Source organism: Schistocerca gregaria, chromosome 1, assembly GCF_023897955.1.
Source record: "Schistocerca gregaria isolate iqSchGreg1 chromosome 1, iqSchGreg1.2, whole genome shotgun sequence".
Taxonomy (NCBI): domain Eukaryota; kingdom Metazoa; phylum Arthropoda; class Insecta; order Orthoptera; family Acrididae; genus Schistocerca; species Schistocerca gregaria.
In genome coordinates this window covers 945,212,305-945,233,796 of record NC_064920.1, presented here as the reverse complement: position 1 = coordinate 945,233,796, position 21,492 = coordinate 945,212,305, and the positions used below count along the sequence as shown (strand labels likewise).

At 41.1% G+C, this 21,492-nt stretch overlaps 1 long non-coding RNA gene across 1 annotated transcript in view; it reads left to right on the top strand.

Moving 5' to 3' along the window:
- Positions 1-21,492, top strand: part of LOC126276017 (uncharacterized) — a 950,687-nt gene that overhangs the window by 370,492 nt on the left and 558,703 nt on the right. The window lies entirely within an intron of this gene.

Sequence of the window (21,492 nt, the reverse complement as noted above, 5' to 3'; positions counted from 1 at the left end):
CGCCTCTAGATCATGCCGTCCCATGTTCGGTTTCCGGCCCGGTCGGAGACTTTATCCGCTATGGGACTGGGTGTTGTGTTGTCTTCGTCATCAATTCATTTCGAAAACAGCAAGCACAGATGGAAACATCAATACAGTGCACAGTATGGATGTAACGAGTATTAAATGCGTCTGTATCAGAAGAAATTAAGTCAGAGAAAACTTATTGCAAGATGGGAACCACATTTGTTGGATAGTGACCAATAGAAAATTCAAAAACGAATTTCTCAGAAATGTTTGGGTCAATCGAAAAAAACTTATAACTGATTTTTGTGCGCTATTTTGTTACTGTCGATAGGGCGTGTCGCGTATGTCCATTACTCCACGTCACTAACAAGAAATTATCAAAATAGTGTGTAGAAGCTATTCTAGATACTGATGCTAAGTTCAGTGCGCTACTCAACTAAACCCTAAGCCATGCCTGATAACAACGTTATACAACTAACAACAAATATGAATTATTCCGTAAAATCGAGGGCATCGCATACTTAATGTTGACCTACGTAACGTATAGCTGTATTTATTCTCCCAAAAACCTCTTTTCCTTTACTGATCTAAAATTAAAGTAATTAGGAAAAATCTCCTGTGAAAACGAATTACCAGCAACTAAGATAATAAATATATTTTATAGCTGTTTATGTTAACAGCAGTTAGTCCGCTAAATTTTACAGCTCATTGGACATAACTTCCGTTTGTCAGATTCAGTTTGCAACAAATCGATTAAGTCGTCGAGTAACAGACAAGACTCAAGCTTTTTTTATTTATTTATTGAGAGAGTGCTCTGCACAGTGTTACTAGAGGAGAACGAGCTATCAGTTTTTCTATTACCATTTTTTACATGGTTGTACTCAATTACAAAGGATGACCTTGACTGTGTTCGACAGAACGAAACAAGGAAACAGGAGAAAGACCTCTGGCTGTTTCGCAAAGGGTGCATTGTGCGACGAATTGTGTGCCCTTCCCACGGGGGCGTTTCTCGGCGCCCCACCCGGCTGCTCGGACTGTCTTATCTCTGTCCACACAGAACGGTAGTGCGTAGACCCCCTGTACCGTGTGTCAACTTCCGCTCCCACATCCCACGCCGCGCCTTCGACCACTCGTCTGCAAGCATACTCGCCAAACTGGACTAAAGAACCGGCCACTATGTTTCTTGATGATTAAAATTATCGCACGAGAGTGTCTCGAAATATACAGTAGACCGCATTTATGATTCCAATGACTTCAGCTAGAAAACAGAAGGCAGAAATTATATTACAGTAGTTTTTCGTGGATATCATGTTCCAGACGTCACGTAGGTTAGTAGATTGGAAACGTAAAATACATCGATTTATAGTGGAAGTTCTGACTCGAAACTTTTGCCATTGATTTTTCATAGTTCTATTCTGTGTGTGGCACAGTAAATCCCATAACTATTAATTGAATGGTGTAATGTACGGAGTGCCGTAATCGAAATAGAATAAATAATTTTACCATACAAGTCGACGTCGGAGATCCCGTAAAATTATATTTTAAACTTATTCTGGACACAGTAACAGTTGTGTAGCATTGCTAAAATTTAATCTAGTTCGATTATTTGTTGGATTGTCGAGGGATCCAGCTTCAAACAACAGGAACGAATGATTCAGTTTCTTCTTCTCTCCAGAATAAATTCTAAAATGCCCATAATACAATTCCAATAATTGACAGTGTTTTAACTGTATTTGTACACTGTAACGAACATAATACGAATTTTTGGTGGTTATGGGTTTCTGTTTTTATAGAGTGTAATGATTTTCTCCATATTTATCTACAGTGTTGGTCCAAAAAGTTCCGAGACTGATTTTATATCTGGTATATAAGCAACGTCACTACAGTAACTACGGAGCCAACTTGAACTAATAACTATAAACAACGGATGTGCATTCGACCAGTCAGCTGTGGTCCCGCAGTGTTAAGTAGAGGACGTGCGGCCATAGTGTCAGCAGTGTTGTGTCATACATCGAACTGGGGCAGCATCTCTAAATCAAGTGTTCAAGACATTGTAGAGAATCTGTTGATGAGGACAGTCTGCGCAAAGTCTGTCCCTCAAACTCTGACATCCGAGCAAAAAAGAGGAAGCGTCGACGCCTGCCACGACTTGATTGAACTGTAAAACGCTGACAGTTCTTTTCACGAAAAAAATATCATCACGGGTGACGAGACTTGATGTTATCAATACGAAGCAACTACAAAACGACAAAGTGCCGAATGGATGTGTAATGGCTCACGAAGACCGAAGGAAGTGCGAATGTGATGCGCGAGTTGAATAATATCCCGAGAAAGGACTTACTGACAGTTCTGTCCGTTGTACTCAGATTTGGGGAAACCTTTGTAGAACACCCAAGAATTAAGACAACTATCTTAACTTTCTCTATTTTTTATGAATCGAGTCTCTAAACTTTTTCGACCGACGGGGTATGTAGCTAGGGATTCTATCCATAGCTGCTGCTTCTTTCAACTTTTGAATGATCTGTTAATGTGATAAGAGGCAAGTTTCATCCTTGTTTGCAGTAGTTATCTCTATAAATGTCTAGGTAACATAATTCGAAAGTCGTAGGAAGACAAGGCTGTACTAATTCCAGTAGGATTATACCTAGTTATGGTTGTGAGCTTTACGTAGTTCTAATTCTAGGGGACTCATGACCTCAAATGTTAAGTCCCATAGTGCTTAGAGCCATTTCAACCATTTGTTGAAACCAAGCTTCGGACTGAGGGTAGATTTGCTTCAGATCTTGTTGCTGTGCTCTTCATTTCCAAGCCTGGTTTTATGAGACTCTCCACTTTAGTCTATCCTGTGCAAGTCTCTTCATCTATGCATAATCCCTGTACCGTACATCTACTTGAAACTGCTTTGCCTTGGTTTCCGTCTACTATTTTTACGTGCATTTTAAACTATTTTTATTTATTTTAAACTATTTTTACCCTTCACGAATAACTCCGCTACCAAAAAACTATTCTTTTATGACTCAGGATTTATCCTATTAATGTAACCCCTCTTTTAGTTACATAATGCCTAAGACTTTGTTTCCCTACAACTCGATTCGGTACATATTCATTAGTTACTCAATCAGAAAATTTAATCTTCAGCATTCTTCTGTAAGACTGGATTTCATAGTCTTCCATACCCTTCTTGTGTGTACTGCTTATCGTCCATGTTTCACTTCTGCGCAAGCCTACCCTTCAGACAGATGCTCTCAGAAAAGACTTCCTATCCTCTCTACTACGGAAATCTTCAATTATTTTCCTGTCCAAATAACAAACCTCATTGACTACTTCTAGCTTATTTTCAAGTCTAATTCTCTCAGCGTCACCTGAAAAAAATGGTTCAAATGGCTCTGAGCGCTATGGGACTTAACTGCTGAGGTCATCAGTCCCCTAGAACTTAGAACTACTTAAACCTAACTAATCTAAGGACATCACACACATCCATGCCCGAGGCAGGATTCGAACCTGCGACCGTAGCAGTCGCGCGGTTCCGGACTGAGCGCCTAGAACCGCTAGACCATCGCGGCCGGCTCAGCGTCACCTGATTTAATTCGACTATATACTTTCGTCTATTTTCATCTTGTAATCTCTTTCCAAACCATTATACATTACGTTCGATTGATCCTCCAAGTCTTTTGTTGGCGCTGGCAAAATTAGTATGTCATCAGCACACCTTAAAGGCTTTATTTCCTTTCCTAGAACTTTAATTCCTTTTCCAAATTTTCTCATCGATTTCCTTACTGCTTATTCTATGCACAGACTATGTAGCATGGTGAATAAGTTGCAGCTCTCTCCCATTCCCTTCTCAACAACTGGCTCCGTTCCATATCCGTCGATTGTTATAACTGTAATCTGGCTTTTGTGCAAGTTTAGATTGTCTTTTATTCCTTATAACTTCAGAATTTCAAATCTTTCTGAATCTTCAACTGCTATAAATTTACGACGACGTACTGAAAAGTAATGCCTCCAAATTTTTTATGCGAAAACTCTCAAAGCTTTCTTATACACAACAAATATCATTAACATTCTACATCTTTATTCTTCATGTCTGTAGTGCAGCCTTCTGCCGCTAGAGGGCTCCGTATTTTAGCGTGTAACATGCCCGTGTGTGACGTTTTACGTCGACGCGTGAGAAACAGTGTGCTGTAATTGAGTTTCGAATTCAAAGAGTTCGTCCACACAAGGAGCACCCTCTCCTTCAGCATGACATACCACACCACACACGAGCGCTGCGACATCTGCAACAACCCAACTTTTTGGGTTCACAGTCATCGATCATCTCCCATACAGTCCCGACTTGGCCGCATTCGATTTTCATCTGTTTCCAAAACTTAACGAATCCCTTCGAGAACTTCACTTTGATAATGATGAAGCGGTGCAAGCAGAGCTGAGGTTGTAGCCCTGTCAACAAAGTTAGATATTCTACAGTGACGGTATAAGAAACTGATCTCCCTTTGGGGGAAATGTGTTTGTCGCCAGGGTGACTATATTGAGAAATAAATATGTAGACATGAAGAATAAAGATGTAGAATGTTAATGTTTGCTTTATTTAAAAAGCCTTAAGACTTTTCACATGAAAAAATTCGGAGGCGTTAATTTTCTGCGTATACTGGTAGGTTCATCCTTATTTGACCTTGGGGAATAAATAGAAGTCACATGGTCTCTCTCTCTCTCTCTATCTCTCTCTTCTCTTTTTCTTCAGGAGAATAAGGAGGGAGGCCCGGCAGAGGGATGCTGTACTTCGCTAGAAACCTCTTAACACAAGAATGCGGTATGAGCCGGTGTGTTGTCTTGATATGACTTGACTTGTTCTTCCACAGTTCGAGTCGGTTCTTTTTTTTCCTTATTTTCTGACCAGTTGAGCAAGAACCTGAAGATAGTAATGTTGATTAACAGTTTGTACATAAGGACCCTAGTGAAGATACACGGTTCCATGAATGTCGGACAATAACAATCATCATCGCTTTGAGTCTTGATTTGCTCATTCGAGCTGTTTTCGCTCTCGGTGAAGCTGGGCCCTAGCACTGCGTGGACTGGCTCTTAGTTTATGGATCATGAGTGAAAAACCAAAGTTCGTCACTTGTTGTCACTCTTTCCAAGAAAGGAAAGTCAAAGTGTCAAAATGGCTCAAATGGCTCTAAGCGCTATGGGACTTAACATCTGAGGTCATCAGTCCCCTAGACTTAGAACTACGTAAACCTAACTAACCAAAGGATAACACACACATCCATGCCGGAGACAGGATTCGAACGTGCGACCGTCGCAGCAATGCGGTTCCGGTCTTGAAGCGCCTAGAACCGCTCGGCCACAACGGCCGGCTTCAAAGTGTCATTACAAACATTTTCACAAGCACCCTTTTTTTCGATCGTGAGAATTTATGCCCCGTAGTTTCACACACAATTTTCTCAAGTTAATTGGTTACGTAAAATTGGCCTTATGCATTCTTTGTCAATCCCTATTGTTTCAGCAATCGATATGTAAGCTACATGGACGTCTCATAAAGGATGCGGTCGAAAGACATAATGGCCGATTGTGACACAGATACATGCTGATTGGATTCTGAGCTAGGTTCAATTAAAGTGTATGGGTTATCATGCCACAAAAAGGTGTCAGTTCATATGAGGAGTTGACTGTGAACCATCTGACAATGAAACATGTGGAGTTCCACATCCTGGTTCACAGTCAATGATCTTGCTTGCAGTATCTACAGTTCCTAGTTTCTGGCCATAAAGTGGTGACTCACCAAAAAGTTACGCGTCTATATTCATTATCATTGCAAAATATTTATTTTACACTGTCACTAGACAAATCCGTTGTTGCTTTCAAACTGAGAGCCGAGAAGCCAGTATTGTTGAATGTGTGGTATTACAATGTACGTTGTTTTATACGTTAGTGACGATAGAATTATGGAACAACGGACCTAGGGTACAAAATGGAGGCTGAAGGCTGCAGCTGGTCGCTCTGCTGTCATCTGAGATCACGTGCATTGTGCGATCGCTGTGGGTGGTTGTCGGCCGCACACGCTCCGAGCGTATTGGGTGACACGCCCCGGCGCTACACCGGCTGGTCGCAGAGGGGTGGCGCCACACAAAATGTGACGCGTCACAGCTGTTATGGCTCCAAGACAAGCAACAAACGCTTTAGACTCTATCGTTCCTGTGAAGTACAACTATGACAGATACAGGAAATCATGACAGGGAGACAACATGCTACTTAATATTATTTCAGAATAGTATTCTAATTAATGGACGATTTAAGCAATTTTTCTGAGTAATTAGTGGAACGATGAAAACCATTACGATGAAGCGCGAATAAAATATTTGTGTTCCAGGCTATGAAAAACGTCGGTTTCAAATACACAACCTGTACTGTTTTCGACTTAGTCTTGGGTCTTGTATACTCGGAAATATACTCGTATATTTCCCTTAGCGAATGGATTGTTTACCCCAGCGTTTAAGCTGCGAAGCAAGATGAAAGAGCGTAGAGAAAGTACTTTATATTTTGTGGCTGTTATGTCGCGGTGCAAAAAATACGTCCAAAAATCTCAACGCAGTGTTTCGTCGGGCTCATGTCTTCGATGCACGGTTGATGTGTATCTTCTGTCGCACTTGATTCAAAATATTTAGTTGCTTACGTTGAAACGTCCCCTTGGAAAAATTAATGAATTACTGTGCTGATAAACTCCTTACGTTATTTGATTTTCTAACAGCTGAGCAAAACTCAACGTACGCCAACAGTTTTCTCTTTATTTATTCTAATCATCACTAAACTGACACACAATATTTTTAGCGCAACGCAATCTGACTTTCAATAATCCCTACAAAAGAATGGCCCTCCTAACAATAACGTACACCTTTCACGAATCACTTACCACACAAAAATCTTCATTACTCGAACTACTGCAATACAGCGAGCGCCAATACTGCCAGCTAAATAAAAGATTCTAACTACTGAAGTCACTAACTACTGATAGGCATAGTTAGCAAATGTAGCAAATGAAAGATTTTGATAAAGAACAAACAATTTATTTACCTTAATAGTGTTCAAAAGTCATATCAGTTCATGGCATCCAGTCCTACAAATTTACTGTCTCTGATGGACACACGTCCAGATCATCCGCTCTCGAAACTCCGCCATCTCTCCCCCCACATCCGCCACTGCTGGCGGCTCACCTCCAACTGCGCAACGCTACGCGCTGTTCACATCCAAGTGCCCAACACTACAATAGCGCGTATTCCAACAATGCCAACCAGCCACAGACATCACACAGCACTGTCAGGGATTTTCATATAGAGCGCAACGTGGCGTTACCAAAATAAAAACCTAAATAGCCTGCTTACAACGTTACTTTCGATTTTTCAAACGCCATATAGTAAACAAATATTTTTGGTGACACATATCTTGGAGAAGACCTCGCCCGGTCAGATCAGTAGTAGTTACGAGGAAGTCACCCTCGTAGAATTGCAGTATGATTTTGTTTCTGAAAAGGTGTTCCATCTTTCTGCATAACACATTGTCCTTTCAATTATAACTCAATTTTAAAGCAATAGCAGATGTATATGTTGCTTAGTTATACTCATTATGAAATTCCTTGAATCACGTGGACGCAGACTGGAGCATCACATTCATTCATCAGTTCATGTGCTTTACCCTCCGCAAATCTTTTCATTGCTACCATTTTTTCTTGTATGCGATTATAGTTACAAATATCGTTTGTTCACTGTGTACAAATATTTTACGAACCTTCAATGGGTTTGTCATTTATTGAACGGGAGTTGTCATAGTGTCTATGAGCTTCCCCATATTACACTCCTGTATTGTTATTCAAGTGATATTTTTATTTTGTCCTGTTCCCTTCTGTCTGAAAAGTGTTTCAGAATCCTGTCTTACCCGTAATTCAAGGAACCACGAGAAACTAACGAAAACTTAATTTAGTTTGGTCCCCTCCTTTATTTTGTTTGTGTAGCGTGCTTATTTAGGTCTTCATTAATTATATTTCAGCCGTTCTACTTCATTCAGCAGTGAGTATTTTTCACTGAAAAAATGAATACACAACAAAAAATATCGTTTTGGCTTTCTTTATATACAACCACTATCTATGCTCATGGAAAATCACAGCCTTTCGCCTTGATAACATCGGTGTGATTCAGACTCTACGAGACACCGAAAGCATTTTGGAGCCATCCCGATCCACGACCGGTCAGGTACTGTATCTGAGGTGTTCACATCTGTGTTCGAAGGAGTCAGAGATGTGATCATCTGGAATACAGTCAGATGTATTGTACGGTTACGAAGCACCCATATGTCACTGAGGAGCTCCTGAAAGCATTTTCAGACAATTCCAGACCGATGAGGTGGCGCATTATCTTGCTGAAGAATAAGTCGCATGAAAGATACTGTAAGCAGACAACCAAGTGCACATGATTGGACAATAGATTTCCATGTAGTCCGCCAGTGGGAGACGATGTCAGACATACTGGACATCATGTACCATGTAGCATGTAGACATACCTCATATGAGAATTCCTCTACGTCCCGTCTGAATGTAGTCCTGGAGGAACAAATAGCTTCATCTAGTCTTCGACATACTAGTATCCTCTCATTCAAATTCAGGCCTACTATTCGTCAGTCCAAGTCTTTTCCCTTGCTTCCAATGGCTGAGAATCTATGTTCATGCTAACATCTGTGCTCTGTAAAGCCTAGTTTGCATGACAACACTAGGTTGCAGGCAATTGCGCAGCTGGCCATTGCGCATGCGCGCCGCGAGTTTGCGCAACTCGTCGGTGAAACTAAACACTTAAGGTGTCTTACAACTTTGGCGACACTAGTTGCATGAGTTTTGAGGTTATGTTTGTTCATGGAGTAAGGACAAACTGAAATATCTGCTTCTGAGACCGTCGCGTGCGACTAGAACATAGATAGGTTGACAATATCTGAGCTGCAGGGCAAAATTTATTGAATTAAGAGCACACAGAGAACTGAATAAAGAAAAATACAAGCAAATGTAATTGTAGCTGTAGAAATGCTCTTGTCTACAAGACTGAAATCCCAGCGTCCGAGTTGACCAACTTTTTTTTAAGGATTACTGTTGACCGGAGGGAAGGCTACACAAATAAAGAAGCTACATTCTTTATTCAATATTCGTCTATTTAAAACGTCGCAGCAGTGATCTCCATTCACATATGTTTGAGTTTTGAAATACTGCCATTGTACAGATCTATCTTCAAGAGAGTAGTTTGCAAACCATTCTCTTCTTAATGCGGCCCGCTTCGAACAATTACTGCTGTTAATTTTAATAATTATAACTGTTAATAATTAATAGTGTTAATGAAAAAGCGTCATTACCAACTAAAACCACATCTTATAGCCTGCCGAGTGTTCATGATTTTAATGCATGCAACGTGCTATGTAATTTCAGTTCTGGCGACAGTGCTTCATGCATTACAATATCTTTGTTCCTTATCGCATAATTAACTCTATTTAGAAGAAACATTAACAGTTCTGGTGACGTTCTAAGTTAATTAAAAGAACTTCTTGGGTCTTCCATTACAAATTATTTCAGCAAGGATGCTGAGGAACCGAAAAAATGGTTCAAATGGCTCTGAGCACTATGGGACTCAACATCTTAGGTCATCAGTCCCCTAGAACTTAGAACTACTTAAACCTGACTAATCTAAGGACATCACACACATCCACAGGCAGGATACGAACCTGCGACCGCAGCGGCCACGCGGTTCCAGACTGTAGCGCCTAGAACCGCATGACCACACCGGCCGGCTGAGGAACCGAGCTGACGTCTTTTCTTCATCCAGTGACGAATCGGAACAAGTTTCTTATTTTTTTTCTCTCATGCAGCGATTCCACGCAACAAGCTTTAACTCCAACACAACTCCTGCGCCGTGCGGGTGCCAAAACTTTCATTTCAGACAAGACTCAGGAACCCACAAAACGACGAAACTGAAGTGTATACTAGTTTCGCCCTGTCTACAATCAAATATGAAACCATTTGCGTGCAACTCGTTCCATGCAACGAGTGGTGCAACCCAATGTCGTCGTGTAAACTAGGCTTAACGTGCGTGGAGCGTAAGGGAACGTAGGGGAGAGTCGACTGGAATCCTTGCTATAAGTGCAGTGACTGTGGTTTTCCCAGAGTCAAAGAACCCACCCGACACTCGTGTCACGAAGACAACATGGAAATACCAGTGCCTGCAGGTCTTCGTAGTTGGAGTGTGCAAGTGCCAGGTATCGCGATCTTGTTGCCCTGATATCTTATGTCTTATCCATTCTTCACTTGACTGTCATGTAGCCGGTCAGTACAAGGGCTGACGACATCCCGGTCACGTGGAAGGAACTACCGTTAATTCAATTCATGACTGTATTGTCTTCATAACCATTGTACGTAATGAATAAATGATGCAAAACATGAAAAATTACGCGATAAAGCAGTTGTAGTTATTTATTAGTACAAGAGAATAAGTTGTAAGAAATGGTTTTACATAATAGAAAATCCCTAACAACATGAAAGAAAAAAACTGAAATGAATATCGGCAATCTTAATTTACATCGAAAGGACATTCGTAGATAAAGATCAGCATTAGCTAACATACTCATTTTAGGATAATAATAGAAAGAAATTCAGTTCATTGTACAACCGCAGCTTGTCTTCGCAGAGTTTGTGAAAACAGTTGCCATTACAGACAGAAATTAGATCAGTCCAGTGATGGAAAAATGATAAATATCCGTAACACACCTATAAACGACCAAAGTATTATATTAAGACAGGAAAATAGATTGTTGGAGCATGAACAAATAAGAGTGCATTAACTATGTAATTTATCACCCATCGTATTAACATAAAACTGTAACATGTGAGAAGAATTTGCATGTATAAACTAATTCAGCTATGTGTATTGTCAGACTGCCATTATGGCAATAAATCTCTAGACACCAAAAAATCCACAATTGAAAAAAATGTGTGGTGGCTACCATGACATTTTAAAGAATAAGATTAATGAAGGTAAAATGTAAAGGACAAGAAAATGAACTGCAAGTAGAAGGTAATTGGAAGTATCGAAACATCCAAATCTAATATATTCAGAGCCTGAACAGTAGTCAACTTTGCACTTTATCGGTAAAGTGAAGAACAAAAAACAGGAAAATAATGTAGCTCTTGAACGAACCTTATACGAACAACTGAAAGAAAGTACTACACGTACAGTACACGTTTCATTTCTGCATATTTCGAAGTATCACAAAGGCGTGAAAACGTGTTTGCCGTATATGAAACGTTTTACTGTCAACTTTTCAGTTATCTGTATACGGTAAGAAACAGGTTTATGGTTCTGGGTTTATGTATCCGTAAATAGTGTGTTATTCTACATATTTGGAGTTTTGTACCTGCGCATCCACACATTTTTCCGGTGTAGCTGCCTGGTTCTGAATGGCCAATTTCCTGTCTAGTTTTGTCAACTGCTAAGCGTGATTTGACGGACAGTAAAAAGAGAGCAGTATTTCTGAAGTTACTTTATCTGGAAATAAAAAATTCTATTAGTGAAAATATAAATACACCTTACTCATGATATATGTTCAGAACAAGAAACGGCGTTTAGTTTGCCTTACGGATTTAAAGTGCCAGATAATGTTTTCAGTCATCGTGAGTCTGAACTCTGCTGTGTTGTGTTATACATTAATTTTGTAACCAATCACAACGTTTACGGTAATCGCATTCCTTTAGCGTAAGTGGCAGAGAGGACCATAGTCTCTAAAAAAGGTGATGTGCGTAACGGCGAAGTTTAATACGAATACTTGACGCTACGGGCTTCGTTGTTTAGACGCGGTTGTGAAATAACTCAGCGAAGTACGAGTGTATGTCGTCGGAGGCGACACCATCATCGTCATCACGAAGAGAGACCACCCAGCTCGCTGCCATATGTGGCACGACAAGACAGCGTTATCTACCTCTTTAAATACAGCCTAAATTGTCTCCAAAACGGCCAGCCATTGTTCAGGGCACTTAGGCCGAGCCGTCCAGCAGCGTGGCTGTGATCTACACTTCCTCCAACTGCAGGTGATGTTTACAGCCGCCGATGATAACAGTAGAGTCCTGCTTACACTCACAATTAAATATCTGGTTCGTATTTGATCCTCTGTCGCAGGCTGATGGGTGGCGGTTAACTTCAGAACATTCTGCAAGTCCATTTCTCAGATTTAAAGACGGGGGTACTGTTTGCCTCTGTGATTAAACATATACCCGTTTATAAATAGTACAACCGTTTTGACAATGTACTACTAATTGTAAGCACAGAACGAATGTAATTGCTCTCGCGCTTCTTGTTTTTGTTGGTAAATATCTTCAATTTGGCTTTTTAGTGAGTGAAAACAAGGAAATTGTGTTACATATTTGTGAAATTACAAGCACATTCCTGAAAATTCAACTTAAATTATTAACTTGATACATTGGTATTGAGATGCAACTGCAGTAGCCATTAAATAAGAAATATGACTGAAAAATTATGTAACTGAAGAGTAATAATACTCTTCCGTGTTGCAATCATTCTCTAGAAATTTTCCTTCCTGAATGAGAATTATAAAAAATCAGAAGTCGAATTACAAACAGTTATATTTCTTACTTAATATGAAATGTGTTGTCTTTCATTCATACATCCAGTTATAAAGCATTTAGAGAGCTAATTGTAAAATGGAAGTGTGCAGTTATTTTATGTGCGCAAGAAAATCAAATTGGTATGATTCAGACCTGGAAATTTGTGATGTAGTTGCGTGAGAAGTGTCGTTGGGCACGTCTATACTATAACACAGTGAAATGAACGCAATTTGGATGGAAAGTGGGCTACCTTTTATTAGAACAATAACACGAAATTAATAAGATGGTATTACTGAGGCAGATTTGAGCTTTTATTTTTTATACAGCTTAAACTTAACAGTCTTCTTAGCCTTGAAACGCGGGGAATAAGACTGAAAATGAACCTCTTGTCCGGCGAGTTCGAAAGTAAACGACAAATTGCTTACTAAAGAGTCTTTTAAGGACCACTTGGTAGAGGATGTACGTCAAGAGACTGGGCGCAATGGCAGTGGAGCGGACGCCACCAGCAGAAGGCTCGGCGTGGCTCGATTAACTTATACCCCGTGCGCTAATGAGCGCTTTAATTGCCTCCCCACGCAGCTCATCTAGTAGGCCGCGCTTGGGTGGCCCTGCCGGTTGTGCGGACAGAATAACGCTTGTCTGGCGGAGACTTCACTCTGCCTACCGTTCGCCGCTCTCAGCTTTCATCACCTGATAACGTCTAAATTTTCGCCAATTAGCGCGATTTATATTAACAACTGCGAAATCCAGTCGCTTTCCGGTGGTACAAAATCCACGACATTTGTTGTGTGACGTGCTCTAATTGGGATAACACTAAACTATGCATATCGCACCGTACAGGTTACAAACCATAACTAACCTATTTCATTTAAAAAAGGAAAATATTGTTTTTGAAGAGAAGGGCGTATCGTATAATATTTCCCGACTGAATGAAATTAAACATAAGAACATAGATGTTAATAAAAAAAATAAATGAGACTGCTCATATTTTTAAGAAATTATAGAGTGTGCCATATTAGTGTACGACTGTTTGTCGACCACAAATATGCCCTTACGATGTGGTTAAAAATTTTTCATCGAAATCGATAAATTCAGCGTTGGTGGAAGAGCAGTTTACTACAGAGAGTTAGTGCGTGCCGTCTGAAGGCAAAACGATGTGTCTCTTACGCAAGCCTCCTGGAAAACGACGCGGAGAAATATTTTCAGCGGTTGGGAAAACGATTGCAATCACTGCCCTATCCTGGGAATGCGATTACCATTAATTTATAGGACATATTTCGCAGGTACACTAATTTGAAGTATCAGTCATACTTGTTTATGTCACATATCATACATAGGGTTTCGCAGCGTAGAACAAGAATACATCCATAGTAAACTGCTCGTGAATTATGAATGAATTAATCGCTTTGGTTAAACATACTACAGTGTACAGACACCGCCCAAGATCAAAAAACGCTCTCTTTGTCTGTCCCATGTCTTACCCCAAAAAAACTGATCAGTGACTACAACTACCAGCAGTAAGTACATCGTAATAGAGGACATCGTTCTGACAGTGCGTTAAGTTCAGTTCAGTCCAGTTTTCTGTGATATATAGATGGAATCATTCTCAACAAAGAGACTTTGAAGAGCAAAACATTAGCATCGCTGTTTTTCATCTTTGCACAGTAATGATTTCCCCTATTAATATCGACAAGTTTAGTTTCAAAATTCGCACAGTGCGAACTGTTGAGCGACAAAGTGGAAGCCAAGGAGGATTGTACACTGGTTCCAGACCACATATACCCCATCATGACGATCGTGTTTCCCGACGGCAATGGCAGTTTTCATCAAGATAACGCGCCAAGTCACAAGGCCAGAAGTGTGACCGAGTGTTTCGAGGAACACAGTGGCGAGTTCGAATTGATATGCTGCCCCTCACCCTCCCGTCTCCCCTCCCCACTAGCTAGATCTGAACCGGATCGAGCTCATAAGCCTACTCCCCGGAATTTGAGGGAATTAAGTGACTTGTGTGTGCAGATGTAGTACCTACTCCCTCCAGTGACCTACCAAGGCCTCATTGCTTCCATGCCAAGATGTGTCGCCGCTGCTTTCCGTGCCAAACATACCGGCTATTAGGTAGGTGGTTATAGTGTTCCGCTATTCAGTGTGTAAGATGAAATATCGCTCTCTTTTCGTTTCCACTGCCCTGCCTTTTACCCAAAGAATGATATGCCTTATTATATTTAGTTTCCTATTACTGAGAATCGTCGGAAGTGTACCTTTTTGCGCTGCAAACGTCAAAGAATGATAATGGAAGAAAAATTAAAATAAACTCGAAAGCACAACGTAGCGTTGCGAGGCCACAGAACGTCGCAAATCATATCAGAAGTGATAATACACTCTCATCGGTATGATGAAGAAAGAACATGCAACGCTCTGCCACTGCGCCAACCTCCAGTGCCGATGGTCACGTGCCCATTCCGTCGTAATTGCCGATGTCGTGATGTTAAGATTGACACTTGCATGGGTTGTTAGCTGCGGGGGCTCATCTTTAGGAGGAGTGCTGGGTGCACTGTGTGTCAGACACACTTGTACTCTGCCCAACATTAATGTCTGATGTTAGCTCCGCCAGAGTTTGCCTCCTGTCATGTTCTACCTGTCTGCCCAGCCTACGACGTGCGACATCTGTAATGAGGGGTGGCTGCTCAACGCTACGACGTCTGGACGTGGTTTCACCACGTGTTGAAGACACCACAGCACTCCTCGAACACCCGACTAGTCGTGCACTTTCCGAAGTGCTCGTGCCGAGCCCCCGGTCCATCACAACCTGCCCTTGATCAGACTCAGACGGATCGCGCACCTCCCCCATTCTACACACGGGCAGAACGCTCACTGATACAAGCATCATGCGTCTGACTAAGCAGCCCGGTGGCGCTGCTATCGCCTGAACGGGTTTACGTCGATAGTAGGTCGGAAGTCATAATGTTCTGGCTGATCACTGTTTATGCCGATTGGTTCAGTCACTAAAATTAGCTTGCTATGTTCTTTCAATTGAATTGCAGAAGTCGTACTGAAAGTCTCTGCTTCTTGTATCTGGAAGCAAACAGGAAACCCTTCTTCGCGTAGCACAGAAAGTAACGAGAACTTTATGGTTTTTCGCATGCCTGTCAATGTTAAACTTACAGGGCTACTTAGAAAACAATGCGGAACAATTAACCAACCCTATGGAATCGAATCGCAGTCGTCCTTCGAAAAATTCCAACTTAATTGGTATTTTGTTACGTAATCGTAAGAATATGATTCAGTGGAAATATCCTTGTAAAATTCACTTGTTGAATAACGTTTCCTAGTTTATTTCACAGCATTAGCAGCAACAATCTGTAAACGCTGATTTCCTCTCCGGAACGTATTACAACTTACGGTTGGTCGCAGATGTGTTTAGGTGCTCCAAAGCCAACATACGTTTGGAAGGTTACCGTATTTTACTTTATGAAAAACTAGAACCATCATGTTTCAGACAGTTCGACTTCTCCAACCGATTTCAGATAATTTGTGAAAATTCCAGATAGTTTCAAACTGTACTTCGTGTAATTTATCTGTACTGTTCTCCTTTTATCCTCATAAGTGTTGCAAACAGACGACACATAAAATCAAGCATTCAGTCAGAATTAAATAAAAAAATTATATAATTTATTTCTGAGTACATAAATCTCTACTCACTGCTTACGTTCTAGTATTATTTCTAACACGACAGATACGTACTAAAATATAGTGTCCAGAAAAAGATATTCAAAAGTTAAAGAATCCACTAAGTCGAAGGAAGTCTTGGGAGCAGGAAAAAGCTGCTTTATGAGATGATGCTCTACGTGAATTCCTCGTCCCTAGTGAAAGCCATGCCGTAAGAGATTTTTGTAATATATGACGAGTAAACTCGGTAGGCGCACACGAGTTGCCGAGCTCTGTGGGCGGAGGATGCGGGCTGCCGGCTGTTGGCATCTCGGGCGGCAGCCACACAGAAGCGCTCTAATGCTACGACAAACACTCCCACGAAACCTGAGCGACCGCCGCAGTCCTGTTCCGAACCGCTTACTGGACTATTAAGCGCCTGGCGAGACAACTACAGCGTGAAGAGCGAACAGCGAGCATGCCGGTCATGTTTAAAATATCTTCAGAGCAAGGATTTACCCGTACCGTGAGCAAGCTGTGGCCGAAGCAGTTTACACACGACGCTGATTTCCATACTCACTATTATAGTATTCAGCGACATTTCCTGTGGAGCGCTAGTTAAACGGAAAGCAGAGCAACTCAAATACTTCTTTTTTTATTTAATAAGGATTATAAGAGGTTTATGTAAATTAAATATCGGTTAACGGATCAGAACCGTTCTAAATGTCGTATACGTTATTCACCTCATGCTGAAGCTGCCCTTATAGCAGTATTCTGTTCAGTAATTTATTAAATTGCCGACAGCAAAGCGTATACACTTTTGTCCTTTCTGTCATTTGTACAATAAGACAGTTAATCGCCTATACAGGTGCATACACTTTTCAACAGATATGTGAGAAGCGCACGAGTTCATTTGGACTGAACTTTATCATTACGTTACATCATTCTCGATGCACCTCTCTGTCAGAGGTAATATGGCCTTGTCTGGCAACAAACAGCTATGTATCGGCAGCTGTCAGTCATACGCCTGCACACATCTAGATATGTTTTTCAATTAGGAACTGAAGAGATTATAGACGGAGACAATTCCTATTGTGATTATATCACACGCTTAAGATCTGGTCAAATGCTTGTTGCCCCTCTCGGTCGCCCGTTGATCCGCATTCCAAAGACCTCCTTGCAGAGAACCACTATGAAGCCTTACACAGAATTTCAGTGCTTAGTAAGATAACAAAGAGCCAGCAGAATGAGAACTAATCCTGCTCTAATAGATTCGACCCTTTTTACTCGACTTGTTTTACTTCCTTTGGTGGTAGAGCTATCGTGTGTGTAAAAATATCAAGATATCGTTCAGAAAAGTGCAGTCCCCATACGAGAAAATGCAATCGTGACTGACCTTGTGCCTTTAAGGTAGATGCGTTATTCAAACGATTTTCTGTCTTACGTTGTAAGCGAATTTTCGTTGGTACATCTTTTAACATTCATGTATAACAGGTAACTGAGCGTACAGTGGCATTTACGTTCGTGGCAAACAGGCCTGTAGCTGAGCGGTTCTAGGCACTACAGTCCGGAACCGCGCTGCTGCTACGGTTTCAGTTCGAATCCTGCCTTGGGCATAGATGTGTGTGATGTCCTTAGGTTAGTTGGGTTTAAGTAGTTCTAAGTCTAGGGGACTGATGACCCCAGATGTTAAGTCCCATAGTGCTTAGACCCATTTTGGTAAATAGGTGTCTGCCTTTCCGCGTTTCCACAGATAACTGTACAGAATTCTCTGATGGCCTATATAGCCTTCTACATTTTGTCTCCAGTTTCAGTATCAGTTCGCTAATGAGTTGTTTACTGTCAATGGGAGGCTAGTCATTATCTTTGTAAAATAGTAAATTTTTATAAATAAAAGCTATTATCATAATACAAATTACCTATTGTTGAAAACATTTTAAAAACAAAACCGTCCCAGTGTTTTTAGACTCGTGTGGTCACTCTGTAGAAACCTATATGTAAGGAAACCCTGTATATTTCACGTGAAAATGATACGAAGTATGACAGATTGTTCTTGATTTAGATTATGTACTGCTCTTTTCCCAGAAACCACTCATCAGAAACACTAAGGAAATGCCGCACACCTCATTTCCTTTTGTGTTTCTTAGCTGATATACGACGCTACATATCAGATAGCTTGTATTTGTTTGAAAGTAAAAGAATGGCGACATAAGAAGCAGACAACTACTGGCCGGTACAGGGAATACGTGGGACAGAGTGCGCACACGTGCGCGAGGGGCTGGCCGCCAGCGTTGTGTGCACAGCTCCACGTAAAGTGCAGCCGACCTTGATGGTCGCCATATTTACCAGCTCAAGTCGTCCTGGAGAGAACGCCACGGTGTTTATTTGGCCATCTGGTCCCTGTTTGGTCAGCCGTAGTTTCCAAGCATTCTTTCTCTTCGCCTCTTTTACTCGCTTACCTGCAGCTTCCTCATTGAAAATAAATGACCATCTGCCTGGATCAGTGGCAATGATCTTCGTCTGTAAGGAGCGATAGTGGATGGAATAATGCCTGACACTGTTAGTATATAAACGAGTTCTTAGGGTAACTCTCAGATACATTTTGCCTCTGCATATGACGTTTGGGAGTTATTATAAATAACTGTATATTGTAAAATAAGTTTAACATCAAAATATTTGGTTCCTAGATGTATATTCGAATCCACTTACCGCTGTTCTGAGCAATCTTGCTTGTATGATATTTTTAAGTAGGTTGTGACAGCTGTGTCGAAGACTTAGGGATTCATTTGCAATGTTCCATCTGATACAGTACGCTTAAAAACGAAAATGTGAACACGCATTGTAGAGCATAACGGCGAACGCTCTACACGTCTTTCCCATTGCTGCTCTACACGTCTTTCCCATTGCTGCACGTAAAAGAATTACGACCATTAGGCACTAGCGACTCGTGTGTCTAATGTATGGACAGGCAGTTGCGCACCCCCCCCCCCCATTCCCCCTCCCCTCTCAAATGTTGTGAACAGTTAGGGCTTCCTTCCTTCTCATATGATGAAGGGAACTATCTCAAATACGATATTCAGGTTAATGGATTTGATCGTTGCTATTGTCGCTTTTAAAAAGAGAGACTTGTTGTACGTCATAATCACTGAGCACGCCAAGGAGCAGTGCGTGGAGTGCCCACTGCATCATTGTCGATTTCTTTGAATGAATTCGAAGTAAGTTCATCCAGTGGTCATATAATCTGTAAAGCAACATTTACGGAATACTAAGCCACCTTATTTGAAATTTAAGACGTAGTTGAAGTTTTACTTTCGGTGGATTCATACGTGGGAACAGATTAGAATGCTAAAATGCTTTTCCAGTAGAGAGGTACCGCTAAGGTCCGAATATCAAACGAATTTTGTGTCTCATTTTAAATAGAATCGTGCGAGGCTCATACCGGAATCGGTTTCAGTGAATGAACTTCATTATGATGCCAAGTACTATGTAACAGTTTTGTTTGATTTAGTATCTAACGTATAGTTTATAGATATCTAACGTTTTTCTTAATTGGGTAGGTCTATAAAAATAATGGAATTTACTTGTTTGTTTGATACTGTACCCACAATTTCAGCTGAGAAAGTTGAGATAATGTGTAGACAGACGATTTGATGATTTACGTTTTAGTGCTCTCAACAACGGTGTTATTAACGCATGTGCAACGAATTTTTGGGACTCGCGTCATTAAAATAATAAATTAGCGGAAAATGAAAAGTGAGCGGCTTTTGGATATATTACTGATGTAGTAAACATTTTATACGTGCCAGGAAAGCGTCGATAAGCACAATTCATAGAATTAACTGAATTTCAGCAAGATGTACTCTAGTCCGGCTAGACGCTGGATGGATCTCCCCAAGAGTGTTCATGGAAAAAGTTCAAGGAAATCCTAAAATGCGTTTTAGACAGGTACGTGCCGAGTAAAACTGGGAGGGATGGGAAAAACCCACCGTGGTTCAACAACAAAGTTAGGAAACTACTGCGAAAGCAAATAGAGCTTCACTTCAAGTTTAAACGCAGCCAAAACCTCTCAGACAAACAGAAGCTAAACGATGTCAAACTTAGCGTAAGGAGGGCTATGCGTGAAGCGATCAGTGAATTCGAAAGTAAAATTCTATATACCGACTTGACAGATAATCCTAGAAAGTTCTGGCCTTGCGTTAAAATAGTAAGTGGCTCGAAAGAGCATATCCAGACACTCCGGGATGATGATGGCATTGAAACAGAGGATGACACGCGTAAAGCTGAAATACTAAACATCTTTTTCCAAAGGTGTTTCATAGACGAAGACCGCACTGCAGTTCTACCTCATCTACATCTACATCCATACTCCGCAAGCCACCAAACGGTGTGTGGCGGAGGGTACCTTGAGTGTACCTCTATCGGTTCTTCCTTCTCTAAATCCTCGCACAAACGAAAAAATGGCTGACATCGAAATAAGTGTCCAAGGATTAGAAAAGCAACTGAAATCACTCAACAGAGGAAAGTTCACTAGACCTGACGGGATACCAATTCGATTCTGCACAGAGAACGCGAAAGAACTTGCCCCCCTTCTAAAAGCCGTGTACCGCAAGTCTCAACAGGAACGGAAGGTTCCAAATGATTGGAAAAGAGCACAGGTAGTCCCAGTCTTCAAGAAGGGTCGTCGAGCAGATGCGCAAAACTATAGACCTATACCTCTGACGTCGATATGCTGTAGAATCTTAGAACATGTTTTTTGCTCGAGTATCATGTCGTTTCTGGAAACCCAGAATCTACTCTGTAGGTATCAACATGGATTCCGGAAATAGCGATCGTGTGAGACCTAACTCGCTTTATTTGTTCATGAGACCCAGAAAATATTAGATACAGGCTCCCAGGTAGATGCCATTTTCTCTGACTTCCGGAAGGCGTTCGATACAGTTCCGCACTGTCGCCTGATAAACAAAGTAAGAGCCTACGGAATATCAGACCAGCTGTGTGGCTGGTTTGAAGAGTTTTTAGCAAACAGAACACAGCATATTGTTCTCAATGGATAGACGTCTACAGACGTTAAAGTGACCTCTGGGGTGCCACCGGGGAGTATTATGGGACCATTGCTTTTCACAACATATGTAAATGACCTAGTAGATAGTGTCGGAAGTTCCATGCGGCTTTTCGCGGATGATGCTGTAGTATACAGGGAGGTT